The sequence below is a fragment of the Phodopus roborovskii genome, unplaced genomic scaffold (genome assembly GCF_943737965.1).
Source record: "Phodopus roborovskii unplaced genomic scaffold, PHOROB, whole genome shotgun sequence".
NCBI classification, from domain to species: Eukaryota; Metazoa; Chordata; class Mammalia; order Rodentia; family Cricetidae; genus Phodopus; species Phodopus roborovskii.
The window spans coordinates 8,329,068-8,355,629 of record NW_026126571.1 but is presented as its reverse complement, the minus strand read 5'-3'; the positions used below and the strand labels follow the sequence as shown (position 1 = coordinate 8,355,629).

General features: G+C 37.0%; 1 pseudogene; it reads left to right on the top strand.

The window, feature by feature from the left end:
* Positions 1 to 25,616, top strand: part of LOC127235826 (60S ribosomal protein L6-like) — a 58,077-nt pseudogene extending 32,461 nt beyond the window's left edge.
* Positions 25,617 to 26,562: the final 946 nt, after the last annotated feature.

Below are 26,562 nucleotides of genomic sequence, written 5' to 3'. Positions count from 1 at the left end.
TATAAGCTGACTTTTTCTTTTTGGTGTATATGAGTGGTTTGTATGCATGTATGTATGTACACAATGTGCATACCTGTTCCCTGTGAAGATCAGAAAATGATACCAGAGTCCATGAACTGAAGGTGTAGATGCCTGCATGCTGTTCTGTGTGTGCTGACAAGAAGGCGTGGGTCTTCTGCAAGACATAAGTATCAGCTCAACCCCAAGGATGATTAGTAAAGCATAGTTAATTACTGCCACACCAGATAAATATACTAGTATATTTCTTTTTAGGGCATTGGCATGGGAATGGGGAGTTGATTAAGTGCAGTTACTTTCTATGTGATTTTAAACTTGCTTCTTTGACCACCTCTTCCCCCTGTAGATTTCATCCTAAAATGATGTTTTCTAAATCCATATTTCATGACAGAATCAGAACTGGGCCTAGGATGGATGTAGGTGAAACAGTGGGAATTTACCTACTATGCGGACTATACAGGAGGAAAGGCACTCAAACATGAAACTTCTACAGACCAAAGGGAAATATCAAGGAAAAGTTCACCTTGTTAAAATATTATTTGGAGATTATGATGTATATTGCTTCATGGCTTTACTCTATGTGTGAGTTCATGTTCAGAGCTGTCCTCCCTTTCGTGTAAATGAGCACCAGCAATAACTCAATACCTTCACTCAGTGTATGGAGATGGGCGTGTCTCTCAGTAGCTTAAGGCCTACAGAAGACTCAAGCTTCAGTGCAAACTTTCAGACAGTATTGTAGAGAGAGAAGCGTTTCCTAGATTCTTAGCAATGCTACGTTTCCTCCCAATCTTCCTCTCTCCTGCTGCCTTCTTCTCTCCCTTCTCTTGTAACAACCAGAGAATTATAAATGTGTGGGATTTGTTTTGAAGAAGAGCCCTCCCATCTCTCTACCATTGGCCAAAGGCAAATGATAAATAAAGTGAATGTGAGCCTAGCAGTAATTTAAGGGTTCTTGGTTGTTACTGTTATGTTAAGACCCTTGACAGTTGTATAACCTAGAATGTAATTTAAGTGACTGCCTTAAGGCGCTATTCCAATTTGAACTGTGTTGATTAGAGCCTGTGAGTTCTAAACCTTAAAGATTTAAAAAATACATGTTGAGTTACAAAAGCAAACTTGCAGCATTAATATTTGATTTAGGATCTATTTATAAGTTTAGGACAGGCAATAAAACTTTATGTCACATTTTTATAGTCAGCCCTGAGAACCAGCGAGTTTCGCATGTGAAATTTTCTTTGCTGTGTCTCCATCTAGTATTGAAGAGTCTCTGAAGTAATAATTCTTTATCGGAGTACCTATTGTTAGTATTCAGGCCTGTCTTGGGGTTCTGACAGGGTATGCTCTCAGCTACATCCACTAAGAGCACCACCTGTGCATAATCACTGTGTTCTCTTTTTAAAGGGCCCTGACCACCTCCCATCCTCCTTTATCTCTTTCTTTCTCTCCCTGTGTGTGTGTGTGTGCACGCATCTGTGTGTGCATGTGTGTTTGTGAATGTGTGTGAGTGTGTGTGTGTGTGTGTGCGTGCGTGCATGTATGTGTGTATGCGTGCTTGTATGTGTGTGTGTCTACCCTCTTTCCTCTCTCCTGCTGCTCCTGACCCTGGAGGTCAGTCTCCCCCACTCCCTTTCCCCCTTTCTAAGATCCCTCTCCCTGATAAAACACCCCTCTGCTTGAACCCTGTCACAGCATGTCCTTCTCTCTCATGCCACTTCTCTTAAATTACAACACTTAAGTACTAGAATTATCTGAAATATTGGTTAACCTGATAGATCTTATGTTGACAATTCTTATGCTCTGTCGGAATCAGAAAGAAAAATTGCATCTGAATTTTTTTCGCACAGATCCATAATTATTTTAACCACAGCTTATTGAACATACATGGCTTAGCAAATTCATGCTGAGATCTCATCAATTCTGAGTATTATATTGAACTATCATCTTTTGAACTATCATATTTGACAACCTAAAAGTGTTTCTAAGGGATCTGACTTTAGGGGACAGTGTAAGCTGCCTGCAGGCCTTACAGAGGAAGGGCCTTTCTGTCATGTCCCTAGCAAAGATTATTTTTTCCCTCTAGCAAAGAAATTTTGAGTAAATGTACCACGTTTTCCTTATCCATTCTTTGCTTTAGGGACCTCAAAGTTGTTTCAGGTTCTGGCTACTATGAATAAATGATGCTGTTACGAACATGGTTGAGCAAGTGTCTTTGTGGTAGGTGGAGCATCTTTGAGTAAATGCCCAAGAGTTGAAAAGCCCGGTCTCTAAGTAACCACCATATTCATTTCACAGTGGCTGTACACATTTGCAATCCCACCTGGAATGGCAGAGCATTTGCCTTGCTCCATATCTTCGACAGCATGAGTTTCCATGTGTGTTTCTCATCTAAGCGATTCTGACAGGTGTTAAGATGGAATCTTCAATTAGTTTTAGTTTTCACTTCTCTAATGGCAGCAGACCTTTTTGGACTTCCAGTTCCCAAATCATGACACACAGATTTATTGTTAATTGCAAAAGCTTGTTCTATAGCTTAGGCTTGTCACGCTATCTCCTAACTTACTTCAATCGCCCATTTCTATCCATCTATATGTTGTCACATGACTTGTGTTTTTACCACTTCCACTATATCTTGCTCCCCTGCATATGGCTGGCAACTCCATCTTTTTTTTTTTTTTCTGAATGTGTTCTGCCCCCAAAAGTCCCAACTAACCTCTTCCTGCCTAGCTACTGGCCATTCAGCTCTTAATTAAACCAACAACAGTGACATATCTTCACACAGTGGAAAGGAATATTCCACAAAACCTGATGGCTACAGATGCTGAACATTTCTTTAAGTGTTTCTTAGCCATTTGAGGTTACTCTGTTGACAATTATCTGTTTAGATCTCTACCCAACAAAGAATGGATAAAGAGAAATGTGATACAATTGCATAATGGAGTGCTCGGCTGTTAAAAAGTGATATCATGAAATTTTCAGGCAAATGGCTGAAACTTGAAAAGATCATCCAGACCTTGACAGACAAACATGGTGTGTAGTCACTTCTAACTGGATGTTAGCTGTTAAGTAAAGGAAAATTATCCACAGACCAAGAGAGGCTGAATAACAAGGAGGTTTCAAGGGCACACACATGGATCTCCCTGGGAAGGGTATTAAAGAACCAGTGATTGATCCAACTTGAAACCATGCCATGAGAGATAGCTCATGCCTGATATTGTCTGAATGGCCAGGAACCAGAAACAGGTCATCCAAGAGACCTAAGATAGAATTAAACACAACTGGTCAATAAAAAGTCAATTAAATTATTGCTAATGATATTCTGCTGTACTCATAGATTTGTGGCAAACACAATTTTCACTAGAGACGTTTCATCCAGTAACTGATAGGAGCAGATGCAGGGACCAGTAGCCAGACTTTAGGCAGATCCAGAGAAACTCTTCAGAATAGGGGGAGGAATGATTGTAGGAGCCAAAGTGTTGAAGGATACTATGAGATCATGGGCCACAGAATCAACTAAGCAGGCATCATAGAGACTCACAGAGACTAAATTGACAAACAGACCCTGCATGGGTGTGAGCTTGATCCTCTTCATATACCTTATGTGTGTGTGAAGCTTGGTGTTCCTTTCAGACTCCCAGCAATGGTAATGTGGGTGTGGGCTATCTTTGATTCTTTAGCCTGGGCTAAGGACTCTTTTCCTTCTACTGGGTTGCCTTGTCCTTCTTTAATATAAGAGTTTGTTACTAGTCTTTTTGCAAGTTGTCAAGCCATGTTCAGTTAATATTCCTGGGAGGCCTGCTCACTGTGTTTGCAACCTACAAGAAAACCTTCAAAATCATTCCATTGAAAACAGTCACATTTTTTTTTGATATAGTTTTTCCTTTTCCTAAAACTTAGCAGATATTCTGGGTAGAGTGCCCTTGATTTGCAGAATCAACTGTCTCTGCCTCCTCATTCTAGAATTACAAGATGGAGTCACCACTCCTGGATTTGTTTATGAGTTCTAAGAATAAAATCATGTCATTACTCTTGCAAGGAAAACACTTTGCTGATTCAACACCCTCCAGCTCTCAGTGTATATGACTTTTAAAATAAATATTTTATATTTGGCATATGTGTGTGAGTTTTCTATGCCTGTATACTTATGTAGTACATGTGTGCTTGATGTCTGAGGAGAGCTGAAGGAGTCATTAGAATCCTGAGATGGAGTATTCTTAACCTTCTAACCATTTCTCCAGCCCTAATAAACAATGCATTGTCTCTTTGTTTCATATCTATTCTTCTTTAATTTTGCATTATAATGCTCAAACATTGCATTTAATTATATTACCACAAGAGAATATTGGCAGAGAATTTTTTTGGTAAAATTATTTTGTTATTTAACATATGAGTTATTTATTCTGATAATTTTGATATGAGTATTGAGTGTAGGTTAATAATTTATTCTCTGTCTCTTGAAATCAGTTTTCTATATAGGCAACAGTAAAAATGTATTCTTATTACAATTAACTTGGGCTTTTTGCAATTAATAGTATTTATTTTTAGGAGTAAGACAAATTCAAAGAAGTAGAAGCCTGACATCTTCTAAACAGCTTCTTTAAGTCACAGAAATGTCATCTCCCTCCCACTTTATTGGGTACCGCATTGGAAATGTTTATTCACTTAATTTTTTTTATTAATATATATGTGGAAGGACCTTCATGTATGCCTTTGATCTTCAAGTGTGCCTTGATCTCCACAGACCAGAAGAGGGTGCCAGAAACCCCAGACCCAGATCAAGGACAGTTGTAAGCTGCCATGTTGGTGCTGGGAACCAAAATTGTATTAATTGCAAGAGAATCAAATACTCTTAACTGCTGAGGTATCTTTCCAGCTCCTAGATTACAGTTTTATCTGCATAATCAATATCCATGGCGAGTCTGAAGTGCATTATTATTCTTATTGTTGAAAGAAACATATTGGGGCTTGAAAGTTGTCTAAGGGATTAAAACCATGCACTGTTCTTCCAGAGGACTGGAGTTTGATTCCTGCTACCTCAGGCAGCACATCATCATATATAACCAGAAAGCCATGAGGGTTTGATGGTGCTGGCCTCTGTGGACACCTGCTAAAACATGCAAATAATCAACCATAGACAAATTCACATAACACTTAATTTAAAAATTATTTATAAAGAAACATATGTACACAGGCATATGGCAGAATGAAGAGTTAGAGCTTTCTCTTATGAGCAAGGGATTTCAGCATGGAATTCATACCACAGCTGTATGTATATGTTATGCTGAGAAATCAGTTACAGATATACAGTTAGTTCAAGGAGAACTGAGTAATATAATTTTCCTCATGAACAAATCTAGATTTGAGGCGTTCATTGAAATTTTTTGTTGACTGATAATTAGCACTGGGTTTCTAAAGGAGAAAAAGGTAAATACAACAGAAATCATTTGCTTAATTTACTTGCTGATTGGTAATATTCACAAATTGTAACTAGGATTTTGATAAATTTTACAGGTTATGTTTATTATACACAGGTTATTAAAATGTCCATATAATCTTTTCTAGCATTATATTTTTCACAGCTATAGCTATTTTTAACTTTTTGCTTCTTTTAAATTTCCTGTTTTCAATTAAAATTTCAATGAGTAACTATGTCATTATATATTTCCTGTTATCATTTGCTACATTTATATATGAGGTTATTGATAGGAAAGTAACCATATGTACTAAATTTTTAATGTTGACAATTTGGTCATCAGGAAGACAAATAATAGTTGAGATTTTCCTCTGAACAAATAAACAGACATTCATTTAAAAAAGTGGCTACTCTTAAATTACATGTTCATAAGGGGAATCTTTATGGACCATAATAGGTTAGAGAGGTGTGTGTGTGTGTGTGTGTGTGTGTGTGTGTGTGTGTAGAAGAATTCATGAATTTGAGAGGGAGTAGTGAGCAATGGAGGAGTTGGAGAGCGGTGAAGGAGGAATAAAATTGGTGTCAATAAGACAGTTTCACACAGGTTGTTGTCAAAGAATCTTTTTTAAAGGGAAGGTCTCATAAAGGTGATTTATTTGTTCCCAATTAAAATAATAATGAATTATAATAAGCATTTAAAATATAGTACATATGTGTACTATCCTGAAGAAATTCATAGTCAGACAGAAAACTTCCTATAGACCAAGTCATGTGCAGATAATTAGGCAAATCTTACAACACATGGCTGAATAAAGAAAGCAATAAAGCAGAAAGAAACAGATATCACAGGCCTTTGAAAATATTCTACAAACCTGCATTTTGTTGTCTGCTTAAGACAAAGAGTGTTCTACCTATTGGTTATTAAGAAAAGATCTTTGACAGCATCCCAATTACTTTGCTAAATTGACCTCACTCAGTACTTCTCATGTACTTGTCCTTAGCAATGTCTGGAGTACCATTTCAAGGACAAACCAAGTAACACATTCTCGTCATCTAAATAGAATGCAAATGAGTGGCCAGGGGCAAGAGACTCTTGCAATGACAATGAATCTTCTCGAATTTTTATTTGAATTTCATTATGACCATCACTTAGTACTTCAAAATTGAAGTATTCTTCTCATGAACAGCTTATGAAAGCTTATGAAAGACCCATTTCGTTTATATCCTCAATATTATTCAGTGTTTTCACTGTTTATATTAATAAATGTGTTACGATAATTCATGGTTTTTAAATGCACTTTCTTACAACAATAATGTATAAAATACTTTATTGTGTTAATGTTCTATGTGCTATTTTTTCAGTGTTATTTATCTTTGTGTGTGTGTGTGTGTTTTCTGTTTCCTAATATGAGTGCTGAGTGCTGGATTTCTTGTGTAGCAGTATAAAGTACTTAACACACACACACACACACACACACACACACACACAGAGCCTTCCCCAACTCCTCCCAGATACAAGATCCAACCTCATTCCCTCTGACCTAATTCCTGTATTTTTTTTCAACCCACCAAGTAAAATTGAAGCTCCTGATATACACTTGAATGTGTAGCCTTCCTCTCTGTCATGGTCAAACCACCTGTTACTGTATTTTTAAACAAAGAGGAATATCCCTCTCCCAACACCTATCTGTTTCCAATAGCCCTTTAGCTAGCAGTCAGGCTTCCGGACCACATCCCCTCTCCCTGTTAGAATTTAGCTTATGCATATAGGGTCTCACATGTTGTGAATTCTTATGTGCAACTAATTCTTGGAAAATATTGTGCTTAAGTTAGCTGGAGAAGTGCATAAGAACTTCTTTCTGTTATTTTCAACAGCTGCATGTAAATCTGCGTGTCTCAATGACATTTTAAATAAAAATGATATGTTACTATGTTAAGCCACCGAGATTTTAAAACTGTCTGCAATTAAACTTGATAAATGTATTCAGAACTTTAATTCACACTAACCCTTAATTAAACATCATAAAATAATAAAGATTACAAAAGTTCTTTGATTCCAGCATGTTTAAAATAAATGTAAAATTTTGAATTTAAAAGGATTTTGCATCATTTGTCTTCTATCTCCCACTGGCATTCTGAGAAACAAGTTAAATACTGCTTGTACAAGAAAGATAGCACAAGGGATAAGAGGACATACTACTCTTGCCAAGGAACTGAGTTCAGTTACCAGTACCTACATTAGGCAGCTCAGAAACTGCCTATTATTCCAGCTACAGAGACTGTTGACATTTTTCTCAACCATTTTACTCATGCACATAGACAGGCAGGCAGGCAGGCAGACAGACACAATCTCTTTAACATAATAAAAATTAAAATCAAAAGACTAAGTAATCCCTTAAAAGAACATTTAATTAACTTCATGCTGCATGATCAGTAAGAAGACACTGACTCATTTAGATAGACCAGTATGACAAAGGGTTATACATGAGCATATTAAATGAATATATATATATATATATATATATGTGTGTGTGTGTGTGTGTGTGTGTGTGTGTGTGTGTGTGTGTGTGCTTGTGTGCGTGTGTGAGTGATTCAGCACATATACATTTACTATTATGCATTAATTACTTTTCTGATACTTTGACAGGATACTGAAAAAGGGAACTATACAAATAAGTATAAATTGGTTCATATTTTGAGAGGATAAAGTGTGGGGTGGTGGGAAAAGCATGGTGGCAGAAGAGTGAGGTGGCTGAGGGCATTGCATCATTAGTCAGGAAGCCAGGAGACAGGATGAAGATTGTTAGCTTATATTCACCCCTTGCTCACTTGTCTTATCTATCTCTTCCCCTTTTATTTATTCCTGGAGGTCTAGCCTATGCATTCCCTGACTCGTGTGTTCCTGGTTCCATCTGTACAACAGGGACCATACCATTGCATACGCTTCATGCTGTTGGTTGACTGGAAATAAACCCAACTGAAAGAATATATGAGACGAACAGGAATTAAGCTACCTCCACTATCCACAAATGCCTCAAAAAGTTTACTGAATAAACGCAGAAACCCTAAATGCAGTATTGCTGTGCAATAGATGATATTTGTTAATCCTCATGGAGGTGAACACAGTCTGGGTCATGATAAGTCTTCTGTCTTATATTAAGCATTCCTGAAAGCATCTTCACACACACGCCCAGAAGTATATCATTTATTCAAGCTGATACAAAGCTGAACCACTATCACAAGGATAGGATAGCATCTTATATAAACTATGATTATGACAATGATAAAAGTAATGTGTCTCTCAAGCAAAGTTTGTCAAGTGTATACTGTTGCATGAATTAAAAATCAAATATAATTTAATGAGCAAAGATCATGAATGGCTTTTTGGAAATAGGTTCTGTAAACCATTTGGAACTGAATATGGGTTGCAAGAAAATGAGTGATGCATAAGCATTAAGATGTATTTATTGTCTGCATATTGATGATTTCTTCAAGGAGCTATGATGGAATCTTCAGGAGAAAACAGGGCACTTCTGTTCATGATTACTAGCTAGCCCATTGTTCATGAATTTAAATAATTCTTGTTTTTTCAAACTGGCAACATTAATAGTAAATATAAGAAAATTATTCACAATAAATAAGCAAGAGAAACAATTCTATGCACAAGAAGAGAGAATGTGACACTGTGTGACTACTGGGATCAAGAATGGAGCTTTGAAATTAGAATCTTAGATTACAGGCCCCAAAGGCACCTTGGTTATTACCAAGAATCAAAAAGTGGTGCACCCTGCAAAAGCAGAGTTAGTCTGGGTTTCTGCCTGTTGACAGAGTCTGAGACATCTCAGACAAGTTGTCTACAGTTAGCGCACAATTCGTGGCTTTGCTTCAAAGAAATTAGCAAAGGAAAAAGACTACAAACTGGAAGTCAAGAGGTGGATGTATATACATATGCCTCAGGAAGAAAGCTGAAAAAATTTTAAGTCATAGATATATAGTTTGAGGATCAACAGGTGAAATTTGTTTATTTGTTTATCTTTCCTCATATGATATTGAGAAGGAAAATGTCCAAGAAAATGCGTGAAAACATCATTTGAGTGGGAAGCCAATATTCACAAAAAAAAAAAAAAAAAAAAAAAAAAAAAAAAAAGAAAGAAAGAAAGAAAAGAAAAGAAAACAAAAAAGAAAAAAGAAACCTTAGGTATATTTTCAGTGAAATGTCAATATGAAACATTAAATTAAAATGTAAATAAAAGCATGAACATGACTCAGGGGTAAAGTACTTGTTATGACAAGCCTGGCAATAAGAGTTTAGATCCCTTTCTTACATTTAAATATTGCTTGGTGGGCCGAGTGGCCTGCCAAAAATTCTAGGGCTTAGAAGCTGGAACTTGAGTTTAGTTTTTTTTTTTTTTGTTTTTTTTTTAGCAAATTTGCTGAAATCACAAAAGTCACTAGACTAGTTGGGGTTTAAAGGACAGAACTGTCTCACTGAGTAAGGTGAAGAACGAAAAGGAAGACATCTGATGTCAACCTGAGCTTCTATAAGCACAAGTGTGTACACACTCATGAATGTCATTCACTTAGTGATGCACTCCATGTAAAGACACATACATAAAAGAGCACGTGAATTATTTCAAGAGTTGTGTAAGTTTAGTACCAATATTTAAAAGGACATCATAACTAATAGAAGAATAAACTGTAGATATTGGGTACCCAAATAGCTCAAGAACAAATGAAGTAAAAGATTAGTGAAGAATCTAAATAGAATAACACACACATACATGCACACACGCATGCACACACATACACACACAGTGGGTGGGGTCCTTCCAAATGAAAGTATGCCAGATCCTATTTTCTTCTACACAAATTTAAACTAAAATTCTCTGATGAAAACCTGGTATCAAAGTCCAGCCCAGAAAAAAATGGTTATGAGTCTCTCCAGCAGGTATATTAATGTATGTTTTAGTCCATGGTGATATTTGTGTGTGTGTGTGTGTGTGTGTGTGTGTGAGAGAGAGAGAGAGAGAGAGAGAGAGAGAGAGAGAGAGAGAGAGAGAGAGAGTTAACAAAGAAATCCTGCCTGCAGATCAGAGTGCAGAGATAAGTGATTATTTAGCCTTAGCCATAGAGGCCACCCAGTGTTGTCACACACCTTTAAGCCCAGCACTCATGAGGCAGAGGCAGATGGATCTCTGTGAGTTCAAGTCCAAGCTGGACTATACTAGATGGATCCAGTTTTGAAGACAAACAGCTCACACCTTCAATCTCAGCACTTGGGATCACATGCCTCTAATCCCAGCACTGGGAAGGCAGAGACAGGAGTGATATGGCTGGCCAGAGAGAGGAATATAAGGCAGGAGGAGACGGGCTCAGAGCATTCAGTGTGAGGATTTTCAGGACAGAATTGCCCCTTTGGTCTGAGGATTCAGTAGATGTAAAAACTAGTGGCTGGCTGCTCTGCTTCTCTGATCATTCAGCATTAACCTCTGTATCTGACTCCAAGATTTTATTATTAAAACCAGTTAGAATTGATGCCTCATTAGCCTGTGTCCATGAATATACATATCCATATATAACTATATATATATATATATCCATATATAACAATATAAATATATCCATATATAACAATATATATCCATATATAACTATATATACATATTGTTATATATGTATATGTATATATATAGTTATAGTTATATAGCCACAGACAGCATAGGGAGGAAATCAACCCACCTCTAGGAGCTTCACAAAGTCTTATCAACACAAGATATGACTCTCGCCTCAAAGGTAATAAAGAGAAGATAACTTATGAGCCAACTGTGAGTTAAGATTATTTCTTTTTAAAGTATCTTTCATTAAAAACTAAAGTTAATTCAAAGAAGACAGTAGATAGGCCATATATGATAGTGAAAAATAAAATTCCGCATTTATGTGGTGATAATACAGTGAGAAGAGCTTTGCTCTCTAAATAAAAGCCCTTGTGTTTTTTGGTTTTGTTTTGTTTTGTTTTTCCAGAAAATATGCTTTGGAGCTATGCACAAGGACCAAAGCAAGAGTCAGAGATTGTTGGTATTAATATTCTTATTTGACACACAAAGTGCCTTTGCTTACTGTTTCTAAAGTAGAATGTCTGTTGATGAGGCTGAAAAATCATCCAAATTTGCTGGGATTGTTCTGTTTTTATAACATTGGAATTATCAGATTATGAGAAATGTTCCAGGAAGTGAACCCCAGGAGACTGAAGTGAAAGAGCTTAATCTTAATGTAATCTACTTATAATGGAGTCTATATTTGTCTCTATTCCATAATTAACCTTTCAATTCAGCACTGTCTCCATGACCATTCTCATAGTCCTAAGAGCTCAAAGAAAACCAGTTCTTGTTCCTAAATAAATTATGGCTAGAGATTTTGCCTTTCTGTGCACTTCATTATACAGTTCGCATGAAACTCTGAAAAAATAAAAAGAAAAACTATATATATGATTAAACATGCAGTTTATATTTATATATACAATCTCATGAATATTAAAATTCTAAAACTATAATTGTGCTGTAACATATGTTAACTTGATAATTTTATAATACATATTAAGTAAAGATTCATATTCAGACTAGCATTGTAAAGCCAAATTTTGTAGGGAGTTGATTCATTTTATTGAGCAAGAAACTGCTTAAGAAATGCGTTTTACACAAACTCTACCCATAAAGTACTGATTTGAATATTCTTATTCTTTCATTAAGTTAAATCCAACAGTATTTCTAAGCGGCAAGATATTGCTGGCTTTTATTTTACTCACTATAAATACTTGTAAGTAATACAATTATAATAATGTCTATGAAAGCATTTTATAACCTCGAGAATATTATGCATATGGCATTTATGTTTTTGGCCTCGAAAAGTGCGCTGTAAGTCTTGCTCTCACTAGTCAAGCCTCAATTTCAAAGTTACTATAGATCCCTGTGGAAGTACGTGCTAATTCTGTTTGTCACTTATTTCTATTGCAACCACTTCCTCTTGATACTTCAGACCTCGCTGCACTGTATTTAAGACTGTATAGGCATTATCTTCAACGCTATAAACACATTCAGTTTTGCGTGAAAGATGATACATTTTTATTGATTTTTCTTTTAATACTAAAAGTAAATTATGACTGTGAAGATATTTCCTTTTAATGCAATCCACAACACTGCCTATATATAAAATAAATAAATAAACTTTCTTCTCTTCTGGATTATGTTACTTACAAGATGGTATAAATCCTGTAGTGTTAGGTGGTTACTTGGATATTAGAAATTTGAAGGATGTTCAGGATATACCCACCCTTGCAATCTAGATCCTACAAAACAAAACCCAGAACTGTAGAACTCCCATTGATGAAGCATCAAACCTGTCTCTGGCATGGGAGGAGATGTGAGGTCTTGAACTGCTCAGTTGCCATAAATCGTTAACCAGATAAACATGGCTTCTGGATACCTGAACCTTATGAGAAACTCTCTGATGTGGAGCAAGGACATATTATACACATCCTCGAAAAGACTCAATACATATGAGCTTTTCAGTTGCCCAAACAAGAAAATATCTCAAAAATATCTTTCCATTCTAGGTACATTAGAAATTTTGTTTAAACTCTCTGATGAACACATGCACAATATCATAATGGTCCTTACAATTATTATTCGTTCTTATCCCTGCTGAGTGCCCCATTCACCCTGATAAACTCTGCTATCTTTTATAACAAACTGTGCATAATTGTCTGAATTACTTAAGATGACTAAGGAGTCAAGCAGATAGAGTGAGTCCCAATGGCATTAGTACTTATGAGTAAACATCATAAATGTATTATTGATAATTGGATGCATGGTCTTCTTTCCCACCCTTTCATGGCTTTAAAAATATTTATATAATTAGAATGTAATTAATTGTATGAAATATCAATAAAAATTACAACAAAAATAATTCTCAGCTTAACAGTGTCTAGCAATTGAATGATGAACACAGCTATATCAGGGTTCACACACTCTCTTTTAAGTCTAACAAAGTTGAAATAGCTAATTATTAGAGAGCCATAGGACACTCAAAGTTTTATCAGCGCCTCCTAGTTCTATGATAAAGCAAACATAGCAAGTCCTCCTTACCTCATGGTTGTCACTTATATGAGAGTGACACAGCTTTGAAGAAAACGGCTTTGAGAAGACACAGATGGGAGAAATAAATCATAAAATGAGGAAACAAATTTTTATGTTACTGACATCAGCTGACCCATTATATCTCTTGATTTGTGACTATAGTTTTCTGGTCCTTTATGAAGGACGAGGTGGAACAGCCCTAGATCACACTATGCTGTCACTAGCAGCAGGAAGTCTTTTGCTATTTTAAACCCATCTCAAACTAAATGATAAAATTTTTCCCTTGTAACAACCTCGAAAGATTCAACCTGTTTTCCCACAAGTGAGGAAAATTACCATTCTTGCTTAACTGCAAAAGAACTCCATGATGAATGGCCTTTACTAACATGACTGTCTGGTTTTGCCATGTTTCCTACCATGAGTACAATGGACTAAACTTCTGAACTGTATCCCATACCCAATTAAATGTCTTCCTTTATTAGAGTTTCTCTGTTTATGGTGTTTCTTCACAGGAATAAAACACTGACTAAGACAGAAGTTTGTAACAGGGACTAAGGGTATTGCTGTGATACGTTTGACCATGCTTTTATTTGGAGGAATGTAGACATTGGTACTTTCCTTTAGGAAAGCAGTTTCACATTTCAAGGTGGGTTTAATGCACCATACCAGTAAAGACAAGGAATACAGTGGTGTTGTGTGTGATTTTAACTGTGGTGGTTCAGATCAAGAAGTTTCAGATGTAAAGAATATTAGCATGTAGCATAGAGAACATTTTTGTGATATTTTGGTAAAGAAAGTGTCTGCTTTTTGCCCTTGTCAAAAAAATAATAATAAATCTTCCTGAGGCTAAGTTGAAGAGTTATGTAATAATGGCTTAGACCAAGAAAAATTCCAGACCGCCTATTATTCATAGTGTTGTTTGGTTATTAATTGTCAAACTTATGCAGATTTATTAAGAAAAAAAAGCTGAACAAGGAGAAATGAAGCACCAGAAAAATTTTAAATAAAAATTGTTCCAAAATGAAATAATAGGCAAGATTTAATCATGATTAGCTTCCAATTCATGAAAAGGAATTAAAGAAATGCTTAGGGTTATGTTTGGTAGAACACACTACTTTAATTCTGGCAATCAGGAGGCAGAGGCAAGAAGATCTCTCAATTCAAGGCTAGCCTGGTTTACAGAGAAAGTTCCAGGATAGCTAAACTAAGGCAGTAAGGGAAAACATCAAAAAAAGGCTGCCTTACCACCATTGCTTAGATTCTTAGTTGGAGTCATCCTTGAATGTCTCTGGACATTTCTCTAGTGTGAGATTTCTCTTTAAACCTGTAATGGCCTAATCTATTATCGTGTCTCTTTTCTGTTTTTTTTTTTTGTTTGTTTGTTTGTTTGTTTTGTTTTTTTTCTTTCTTTTCTTTTTTTTTCTATTCTTCCCCAACTCAATATCCTGCTTCCTCATGTTCTCCTCTCCCCAACTCTTCTCTCCTTCTCTTTCTCTTAACTTCTTTCCTCTACCCCACACCTGCTCCCAAATTGCTCAGGAGATCTTGTCCCTTTCCTCCTCTGAGGGGCCATGTGTGTCGCTCTTAGGGTCCTGATGGGAGATGTCATTCTGTAAACATGATTCTCTTATTGGTTAGTGAATAAAGCACTGTTGGACAAAAGGAAAGCAAGATAGGCAGGACTAGGAAACAAGGAGGGTTTGGGAAGAGGAAGGAGGAGATTCAAAATGTAGGACCAAGAAAGCAGAACTCTGGACCCTCTCTCCAGTAAGATAAGACCACATGGAAATACTTAGATTGATAGAAACTGGTCAATATTTAAGACAGGGCTAGCCAATAAGAAATATTAGTAACAGGCCAACAGCTTTGTATCTAATACAGCGTCTCTGTGTGTTATTTGGGGCTGATGCTGCTGTGGGACCAGGCTGGCAGAAAAACCACTGGTAACAGGCTCCTCTTTTTTTCCTTGCTTCTCTGGCAGTGTGGATTGTAATCCTTTGCTCTATGTCTAAAAATCATATATGAGTGAGTACATACGATTTGTATCTTTTTGTGACTGGGTTACCTCTCTCAGGATAGTTTCTTCTAGTTCCATCCATTTGCCTGTGAATTTCAAGATTCCGTTATTTTTTTTTTTTTTTTTTTTTTTCTGACTATTGGTAATGTGGGATTGTCTATTGCCTATGTTTTTGTGAGTATAGATAGATAACTTCCTTGGGTTGGAGTTTTTCTTTCAGTATTTTCTATAGGCCTCTATTTGTTGACATGTATTGTTTAAATTTGGCTTTGTCATAAAATATCTTGTTTTCTCCATCTGTAGTAACTGAAAGCATTTTGGGGTATAGTAGTCTGGTCTGGCATCCATGGTCTCTCAGTGTTTGTAGAATATCTATCTAGGACCTACTGGCGTTCAGAGTTTTCTATGGAAAAGTCAGGTGTAATTCTGATTTTTCTGCCTTTATTTGTTACTTGGCTTTTTCCTTGCAGATCTTAATAGTCTTTCATTTTTCTGTATGTTTGCTTTTTTATTATTATATGGTAAGGAGCTTTTTTGATCCATTTTATTTGGAGTTCTGTAAGCTTCTTGTTGTTTCATAGGCCTGTCTTTCTTTAAGTTGGTAAAGTTTTCTATGATTTTGTTGAATATGTTTTCTGTACGTTTGAGTTGGGCTTCTTCACCTGCTTGTATATCTATTATTCTTGGTTTGGCCTTTTCATAGTGTCCCATATTTTCTGAATATTTTGTGTTAAGGATTTATTGGACTTAACATTTTCTTTGGCCTATGCATCTATTTTCTGTTGTATATCTGCAACACCTGAGATTCTCTCTTTCATCTCTGTTGGTTATGCTTGCATCGGTAGTTCCTGATCATGTACCCAGATTTTCTATTTCTAGCATTCCCTCAGTTTGTTTTTCTCTACTTTGGTTTTCAAGTCTTGAACTATTTGAATTGTTTCCTTTACTTGTTTAATTGTTTTTTTCTTGGCTTTCTTTGCTTTCTTTAAAGATTTGTTTATGTCTTGCATATTTTGGATTGTTTTTTCCTCCATTTCTTCCATTTTTTTTGTTTGTCTTTTCTCCCATTTTTTAAGGGAGTTTCTCATTTCCTCCTTAAGGGTCTCTGTCATCTTCATAATGTTATCTTAAGGTCATTTTTTTCTGCTTCATCTGTGTTGGGATGTTTAAGTCTTGCTGATATAGAACCCCTAGAATCTGGTGATGTCATAATACGCTTTATGTTGTTGAATATATTCTTACACTGTTGCCTTCCCATTTATTATCCAGTAGGTACATGTGATAGGTCTCCCTGGTGAGTTTGGGTCCAAGGCTCAGATGGGAGCAGATGCAGTGCTGGGTGGTTTATGCTGTCCCCCAAGTCTCTGGGTATTTTGTGTGAAGGACAGGGAGATGTGCCCTGGTCAAGGGCCTCCAAGGAGTGGGCAGAGGAGAAGACTTGGTGCTCACCTCTCCTGGTGGGTACAGGGCCAAGGCTCCAATGGTGGCAGATGTTGGGTGATTTGGGCACTCCCCCAGGTCTCTGGACCTTTTGTAGTTGAACTAAATGCATTTTGCATTAAATTTTGGCTACTAGCCTATGGGGTCAGGGACAGGAGAGTGTTGAGTGAAAATGACTTCTGTAGGTACATAGGGAGTGGCACTATTAGGAAGTAGGGGACTTGTTGGATTATGTATCTCAATGGCTGCTACTCCACATGGTGAGGATACAAGGTAACTTAAAACCAGACAACTGTGTACACTAGTGGTTCTGGTACCTAGAAACCTTGGTAGCTTCACAAGCTAAAGCAAGGAACTCAGAACATATTGTGTTCATAACTTCTGTTCATGATATGTTAACAGGCTTTTACACATAATGTGGATAGTAAGAAGAAGCTATATAATGACTTTCTTTTCCCACTCAATGGATTTCTCTCCATCACAATAGTTAGGATTACGTTTCTAAGGATGCTTTGTCGGCAACTGAACATGGTGAAGCTACATTTTCATTTTCATTCCCCTGTTAGCCTTCCTGCCTCTCCTCCCTTCCTCCCTCACTTTTGATATTATTTCTAAAAAATTGCTACCAAGTAATCTTTTATTCAAATACCATTGCCAACAAATCTTGAGCAGTGACAATTAAAGTACCTGATGTTGCTCATTTGGACAAGAACCCTGATACTTGATAGGCTGTGGCTCAGGATGAAATCCAAAGACAGCGTCATGCTGAAGGAACACAGTAATAAAATGACTCTTTTTTGACATTCTCCTATACTTATTGATCACTGAATCACTCAAGCCATCAGAGAAGCTTCATTTTGCGGTAGATGGTAACTAACAGAGAGACCCACAACTGAGCAATGTGAAGAGAGTGAGGAAGTTTGGAACACTCAGTCCTAAATGGCATAACTTCCACATTTGCACTACTCTCAGGGCTCAGCCAGCCCCAAAGAAGAGAAGACAAGGAGAGATTTTATGACATCCTCTTACCTTTATACGTATCAAGCATACAAGTTGTGAATATACACACATGGAGGCAAAACACACACTCACACATGTAACATAAATTCATCAAAATATTTAAAAATTTAGTGCAAACAGAACATTGATGTTTGGCAGGGTTTGTTTTTTTTTTTTTTTCCGTTTGCTACATCAGGACAACTATGGATAAAATACTGTTTTTTGGACCCATTTATTGGTTCTTTTTTGGTGTGCAAATTAATATACAATTACTGTCTTATGGTGATTAGATTTCCCAAAAGCAAAAAAAAAAAAACACTCTCTAGTTTCTACCATTTATAGAATTATTTGTAGTTTACTCTTTAAGATTTTGTAGTATAAAATTTTATATTGCTAGGTGGTAAAGAAGGAAAAGTTTTCAGTCACTGGAGTTTATATTGCTGCATATCTTATTAACTGCTTATCTTATTAACTGCTCAGTACTGGAACCAGCATCATGTAATTGTCCTGTGTGCACGAAACTTTGATTGGAATTTTATAGACTGAGGTAGAATAATGGGAACCTTCTTGGAAATGAGGAAAACAGAGTTAACAATTTCCTTACCTGACAGCCAGTGGATTCTCGGTTGATATAATACTCTATCCAACAGTCATCTCTTCTGGGGTTCATCCTGGGGAGAAAATATGCCATTCACTTGCTAGTGAGGGAGTACTTTTGCAGCCTCTTGATTCCCTTAAAATTCTCTTGAACTTCCTCATATCAATTATGTAGCATCAGCAACCCAGAGTAATGGTTCAATTTAGAAGCTTATTGAATTAATAAAAGGGAAGGAAACTAATTCATTGGTGATATGCAACTCAAGCTCATCCTACTTTTCCTCTGTAATCAGACTGAACTTAAGAAAATATGCCTCACTTAAAAACACAAAACAAAACAAATGAACAACAATAACAAAGACAAACTGTGAAGTATTTTGATATAACCACAAATGATATTTGTATGAGTGACATTCATATTTTATCAGGCAAAGAAAAGATTTTGTTTATTATTATTAAATACTACTTGATAGAGTTAATAGTTCCATTTATTTATTTATTTATTTATTTATTTATTTATTTATTATTTATCTATCACTTAGCTTATAAAGTCCCAAGTTTCCATACAGGATATGCTTCTCTCTTTTATTTTGGTTGATTCTCTTCTTTCCCTCGTCTCTTTGCTCCTTCTTTTTCTGATGTGACCTTACACAGTCTGTCTTAATCCATCTTCCTTCTGCTAAATATATTGTCTTTCCTGACCCACTTCCCTTCAAACCTCTGATATGCTAGTCTCAAGACCCTTTCTTAATTTTCTGGACTTACATTGTTCCCACCTAGACTCACCTTTTTAACAACAGAAGCTAAAGTCTGAATATGTGAGAACAGAGTCTTTTGTATTTCTGAGTCAGGGCTACATTTGTAAATATATTTTCTTTGAACATGTTAATCATTCTTCTAAACTTGTGGCTATTTCTAAAATAAAAAATTCCCCAGCTTCAATTTGTGTATCAATGTTAGATACAACATACATTATAGACCAGTCTGGTCTAATGCAGACACCTAGTCAAGGAGGAAAAGTACTGGATCACAATTTTTGACATATTTTTTTTTAATTCTAAATCAATATTTTCTCATTTTACATACCAATCCCAGTTCCCACTACCTCTCCTACTCCTCCTCTCTCCACCTTTCCCCTCCCCACACTATCCATTCCTCAAAGAGGGTAAAGCTTCCTGTGCAGAGTCAACAAGGTCTGGCACATCACTTTGAGGCAGGACCAAGGTCCTCGCCTTTCTATCTAGGCTGAGCAAGGTGTCCCTCTGATGAAAATGGACTCTGCAAAGTCAGTTCAAGCACTAGTGATAAAATCCTGGTCCCACTGCCAGTGTCCCCACAGACTGCCCTAGCCACAACTGTCACCCACATTCAGAGGACCCACTTCAGTCCCATGCAGGCTCCCCATCTGTCAGTCCTGAGTCAGTGATCTCCCATTAGCTTAGGTCATCTGTGTCTGTGGGTATCCCACAAATGTTCTTGACCCCTTTGCTTATAGGATCTCTCTTCCCTCTCTTCTATTGAACTCTGGGATCTCAGCCTATGATTAGCTGTGGATCGCTGAGTCTGCCTCCATCCGTTGCTGGATGAAGGTTCTATGATGATAGTTCAAGAAGTCATCAATCTGACTATAGGTGAAGGCCAGTTCAGGTACCCTCGCCACTAATTCTTAGGGTCATAATTGGGGTCATCTTTGTGGATTCCTGATAATTTCCTTGTACCAGGTTTTTCACTAAGCCCATAATGACTCCCTCAATCAAGACATCTATTTCCTTGCTCTTCTTCCCTGCCCTTCGCCCATCTCAAACATCCTGTTCCCTCTTCTTTCCTCCTCGCTTTTCTCCTTTCCCTGCCTTTCTGTCTTCCTTCACTCTCCCCCACTATGCTCCCGATTTTCTTAGGGTATCTTGTCTGTTCCTTTTTCCCAGGTCTATCCATGCATATCTCCCTTGTTACTCAGCTTCTCTGGACTCATGGACTATAGGCTGATTATCCTTTGCTTTACATCTGTTCCCTACTTATGACTGAGTACATACCATGGGTTTGGGTTCCCTCACTCAGGACCAATTCTCATGTTTTATCTCATATTTATGCTAGTGGTTAAGAGCTATATTAACAATAGAATCTGCTGTGAAACAGTCTGAGGATGCTGAAAGGGATGCTCTCCAGGGAATAACTTGCATCTTGCTGTAGTCATTTCTCAAAGTTTGTGAATCTTTAAACTTGGTTCATATCCAACCCCTGCCATTATTATGAGTGACTTTTTCAAATGGGCATTGTATTGACCTCAGAATTGATTTTTGTTTCAACATAATTTAATGTATACACAACAATGGTTGTTTGCAAAGATTTATCTTCAGGACTTGCGCTCGATAGCTGAAGTATTCATTTTTAATTTATTTTATCTACTGTTACTCCAAATTCCCATTCTTTCATTTGCTATGTCCCTGTTTATAATTCTATCCTTTACTTTAGTTCTTTCACTTCACCTATGCTGGTCAATGTCTACAAATGCCTGAAGATTATACTTTGGGTAAAGAACATCTGTAGCATACATTTGGAGTTATAAGCAATATTTAGATTTAATGGATGTATTTAATGATTAAACAAACGAGCACTTCATTAGTAGAACTGATTACTCAAACCACAGCAGTACATTAATATATTGAGCTTCTAGAGCAAAACTGTTAAATCCTCTGTCCTTAAAAATGTTAGATTCTATAACTTTGTTTTGTTTGTATGTATTTTGTAATCCTTTGTAAAGTATATTAAAAGTTCATGGAGGAGAATATCAAGTGCTCAGACCAGTTTCAGCATCTCCACGTATCAGGCAAACCTAGAATAATGCACATATTTGTAGTATGATTTCTAATTGATATTAAATAGTAGATATCCAGAGTTAAATATCAGGGTAAATGCTGGCAGATCACAAAGACAAAGGAGCAAGCTGCAGCTACCTTGCAACCAGAAAGGTTCCAAGTTCCTGTCTCCTCCCTCTATTATCACTTCCTCTCTCTTCCCAGCCATGTCATTTCCTGATTCTTCCTCCCAGGTGCTGGGATTAAAGTGTCACCACTACCTGGCTTCTATGGTTAACTAGAAGCTATCTCTGCCCTCGGATATTCAGGAAAGCTTTATGTGTTAAAGAACAAGGAAGATATTGTCACATTTCCCCCTTTTTGACTGAAATAAAGAGGTAATAACTAGTATAAGAAAAACTATATACAAAATAAGGATAATCGCTATATACGATATATATGGGCAGTGATAAATCAGCAAAGTTCATGAGCAGTTGACAAATTCAGAGAAAATACTTCATATCTATCCTATATTGGTGAGTCCAAAGGGTTGTACTCAATTCATTTTCTATTCTAACTTTTACTATGAAAACTATATTTTTATGTCTCTCAATCTTATATACTTTACATTTCTTTAATGAATTTCTTTTCTGAATCTGATAATAAGGAAAATTATAAAACTATGAAGTATTCAACTCCATCAGAGACCCTGGAGGGAAATATTACCCTAGTAAGCAGTGAGTACAAGCAAACAATTTCCAAAAACTGTGAGAAATGACAGATATATCTGGCTTCCTGGACATTCACCCAAGGTTCCTCTGCAATGTTGGGGCATCCATCTTTGGCATAAAAGCCTAAAATATCTGACAGACTTTTCTGTGAAGCAGGCTATTCCGAAGAACTGTCCTACTTTGTCTTGGCAAAGTTCAGTAATTACTTTCTTTGATGTCCTGCTTGTTCAGTTTGGATAGCATACTGTCAGCACTCAAGGCAAGAGCATTTTCTTGCCCAGTGGCTTAATTTTGCCACAAAGAAAGTAAAATTTCCATGTGGAGTTGTTATGGTACCCATCATCTTCTCCAAAGTAGATTGATGCAGCCATGCAAAAACATTGTCTCATTGTCATAAAAAGAATAGCCTATGTTATTAAAACCTCTTACATGCCATATTCTGTAGATCTCTAAAATGTTTGAAGACAACATGTCTTTTTAATATATATCTCTGTTTGACCTAATATGACTACAAGATTTATAGTGATAGCGACTAATTGCCAACCTGCTCAAGGGCTAAAATTTTGTATTATATTGTTAAATGAGTTGCATAGATACAGTGCCTTGAACAACATTAGAAATGCATATACAGTATGTTCTAACAAATATAACCTTAAATTTTTATCAATATACAAAAATCCATATCAATGTAAAATATTTAAAATTATTAGTTGCTTTTTTGGTTTGAAAGTAGATTCAATAATCTACCATTATTCTATCATGTCTATACTACCCTCTTTTTATTTTCAGAGAAAGATCACTGAATATAAACTTCTTTGTTCAACTTTTTCCTGATCATTGCCAATAACTTGTAACCAACCACCCTAAATTATGACAAATATCCATAACCCATTGAACAACCAAAAATCATCCACCACATCTCTTGGGAATACAAGCACTGTGTTCTTAAATTTACTACCTGCTGTTTTGGGATGACAATACCTTTGTTATCCTGAAAAAAATTTTTTGGTTTAATTGAAGATCCAGAATGAGTACGCTGAATTCAGGCACTCAATATTGACAACATTGACAATAATGTCAATGCTAAGTCATGCTAAAGAAAATATCTTCACTAAATGGTGCTGGGCATAATGGATGTCAACATGTAAAAGCATAAAATCAGAGAGTATCCATTACCTTACTACAAGACTAACTCCAAGGCATAGAAGATATAAACCTAAAACCCAAAATACTGAAGCTTCTGGAAAAAAAACATACATAGTACCCTATATGATATACAGATAAAAAAGGACTTTCTGAATAGAGCTATATTTGCCTAAGAACTAAGGTTAAAAAATGATAAGTGGGTGCCTGTTTCTGCTTCACAGCTCAGCACTGTGCCAAACTCCTGGAATCCAGTTGTGGAGAGGAAGGAGTGATGAGCAAAGGGATTAAGACCATGTTGGGGAAATGCATAGAATCAGCTGAGATGAATAAGTGGGAACTCATGGACTCCAGATTGAGAGCTGGGAAACCTGCGTAAGACTGAACTAGGTCCCCTAAACATGGATGTCAATTGCAGGGACTGGGCAGTATAAGAGGCTGCTGGTAGTGGAACCAGTATTTATCTCTAGTGCATTAACTGGATTTTGGAGCCAATTGCCTATAGAGTTCTAAGCCTAGATACAGAGGGGAGGACCTTAGTCCTGTCCCAAATGATGTGACAGAGTTTGATGATCACCCATGGGAGGCTTCATCTCCTCTGAGGAGTGGATGGGGGCAGGATGGGGAGATGATAGTGATGTGAGAGGGAGAGGGAACTGGGATTGGTATCTAAAATAAGATTATTTTTTAATTTATATAAAAATTCATAACAAAGAAGAAGAAAAGATAAGTGGGATTTCTTGAACCCCAAAAAACTTCTACACAGTAAAAGTACAATCAACTGGATGGAGAAGAAGCACACATAATAGAAAATAATCTTTTCCAGTTGTACATCTATCAGAGTATTAATATCTAGAACATGCAAATAATGCAAAAGAAAAGAATTAAATAATAAGAAAGCAACCCATTTAAGAAACTGGCGTTGAACTCCTGGAATCCAGTTGCAGAAAGGGAGGAGTGATGAGCAAAGGGGTCAAACCAGGGTGGAGAAACCCACGGAAACAGCTGACCTAAACAAGGGGGAGGTCATGGACCCCAGTCTGATAGCTGAGAAACCAGCATAGAATGGACCCCAACCCCTTGAATGTGGGTGTTAGTTAGTAGGACTGGGCGTCTATGGGGCCTCTGGTAGTGGATCAGTATTTATCCCTAGTATACAAATGGACTTTTGGAGTCCATTTCACATAGAGGGATACTCCCTCAGCCTAGACACACTGGAGAGGCCCTAGGCCCTGCCCCAAATGATATGACAGACTTTGAAGACTCCTCATGGAAAGTCTCACCCTCCCTGGGGAGCAGAAAGGGGACGGAATGGGGGTTGGTGGCAGGGACATGGGAGGAGGGGACAGTGTGGGAACTGAGATTGACATGTAAAACAAGCTTGTTTCAAATTTAAATAATAAAATTATCAAGAAAAAAAGACGTGGGACATATAGAGAGAGTTCTCAAGGGGAAAAAATGGCTAAGAAATATCTTTAAAAAAAAAAAAAAACCTTCATTGCTCTCCTTCTCATCTTGCAAGATGGCGGATGAAAAGCCCAGAAGCCTGACAAAAAAGAGAAAAATCCTGCAGCCAAGAAGGCTTGCGGTGATGCCGCAGGTGCCCCTGCTGCCGATGCAGCCAAAAAAGGGTGACCCTGAGGTTAAAAAAACCCAAGAAAGGAAGCCTGTCCTGGTTAGAGAAATTGGCAGGTACTACCGATCTGCCATGTATTTCAGAAAGGCCCTGTACAAAAGAAAACACTCAGCTGCAAAAACTAAGGTTGAAAAGAAGAAGAAAAAAGAGAAGGTCCTTGCTACTGTCACCAAACCAGTTGGTGTCGTCAAGAAGAGGCTTACCCGGGTGGTTAAGCCTCAAAAAATGCCCGGGTATTACCCTATTGAAGAATTTCCTCAGAAGCTGCTGAGCCATGGCAAAAAGCCCTTCAGTCTGTATGTGAGAAAGCTTCGTGCCAGCATCACTCCCGGGACTGTCCTGAGCATCCTCAGCAGGTGCCACAGGGGCAAGAGTGGGCAGCAGCTTGCCTCTTGCCCTCAACAGAGTTCCTCTGTGAAGAACACACCAGAAATTTGTGTCAGCCAAGTAAAGATCCCCAAACACCTGACTGATGCTTACTTAAGAAGAAGCAGCTGTGCAAGCCCAGGTACCAGGAGGGCGAGATCTTCGACACCGAGAAGGAGAGATACGAGATTACAGAACAGTGCAAGGCTGATCAGAAAACCGTGGACCTGCAGCTTTTGCCAAAGATCAAAGCTGTTCCTCAGCTTCAGGGCTACCTGTGGTCTCAGCGCTCTCTGTCAAATGGGGTGTATCCTCACAAACTGGTTTTCTAAATTGCTATCAAGCCAATTAAACAGCTTTATATGTAAAAAAAAAAAAAAAAAAAAAAAAAAAACAAAAAAAAACATTGTTCCTAGCAATAGGAGACACAAATAAATACAATTTTGATATATATATATATATATATATATATATATATATATATATATATATATATTTGGTAAGAATAGCAACGATCAAACCAGAGATGACAAAAGCTGGAGGAAATGGGGGGAAAAAGGAACCATCCTTCTCTGTTGAAGGAATTACAGACTGGTAAAGCCTCTGTGCTATCAGTTTGCTGAGTTCTCTAAAATGAAAACTATATCTACCAGAGGACCCAGGTGTCCCACTCAGGGGCATATGCCCAAAAGAGCTTGACATCCTACTTCACTGGTACTTGCTCTGTCATATAAATAGGTACTGTATTCACAACAGGTAGGAACAACCTAAATGTCCTTCAACTAATGAATGAATTAGATTGTGTTTTATTTTCACTATAGAATGCAATTTAGCTATAAGGAAATGCCAAATCATGAACTTTCTAGCTAAATGGTTGCAAACAAAAATGATTATATTGAATGAGATAATCAAGACCCAGAAAGACAAAAAAAAAAAAAAAAAAAATCACTTGCTTAATCTCATGTGAGTCTCCTAACTCCATCTTCAGATGTTTGTACATGTGTTTGAATAACTACAGGAACCACAAAAATGTAAAGGGAATAGTGTGGGTTTGGGGAGGTGAGGAGGAGAGGGAAGTAGCAGGAATAAGTGACGTGATCTGTGAATTAGGAAAACTGTCATGCTCTGATTAAGGAGAGAATGGGAGATAAATGCAACGGAAGCATGGAGGAGTGTCAAATAGCAATACAAAGTCTAAAAACGTCTTAGGGGTATTACCATAATAATCTATCCTCAAGAGGGAAAAAACTGCAGTACACATAAGTCAATATATAAAGA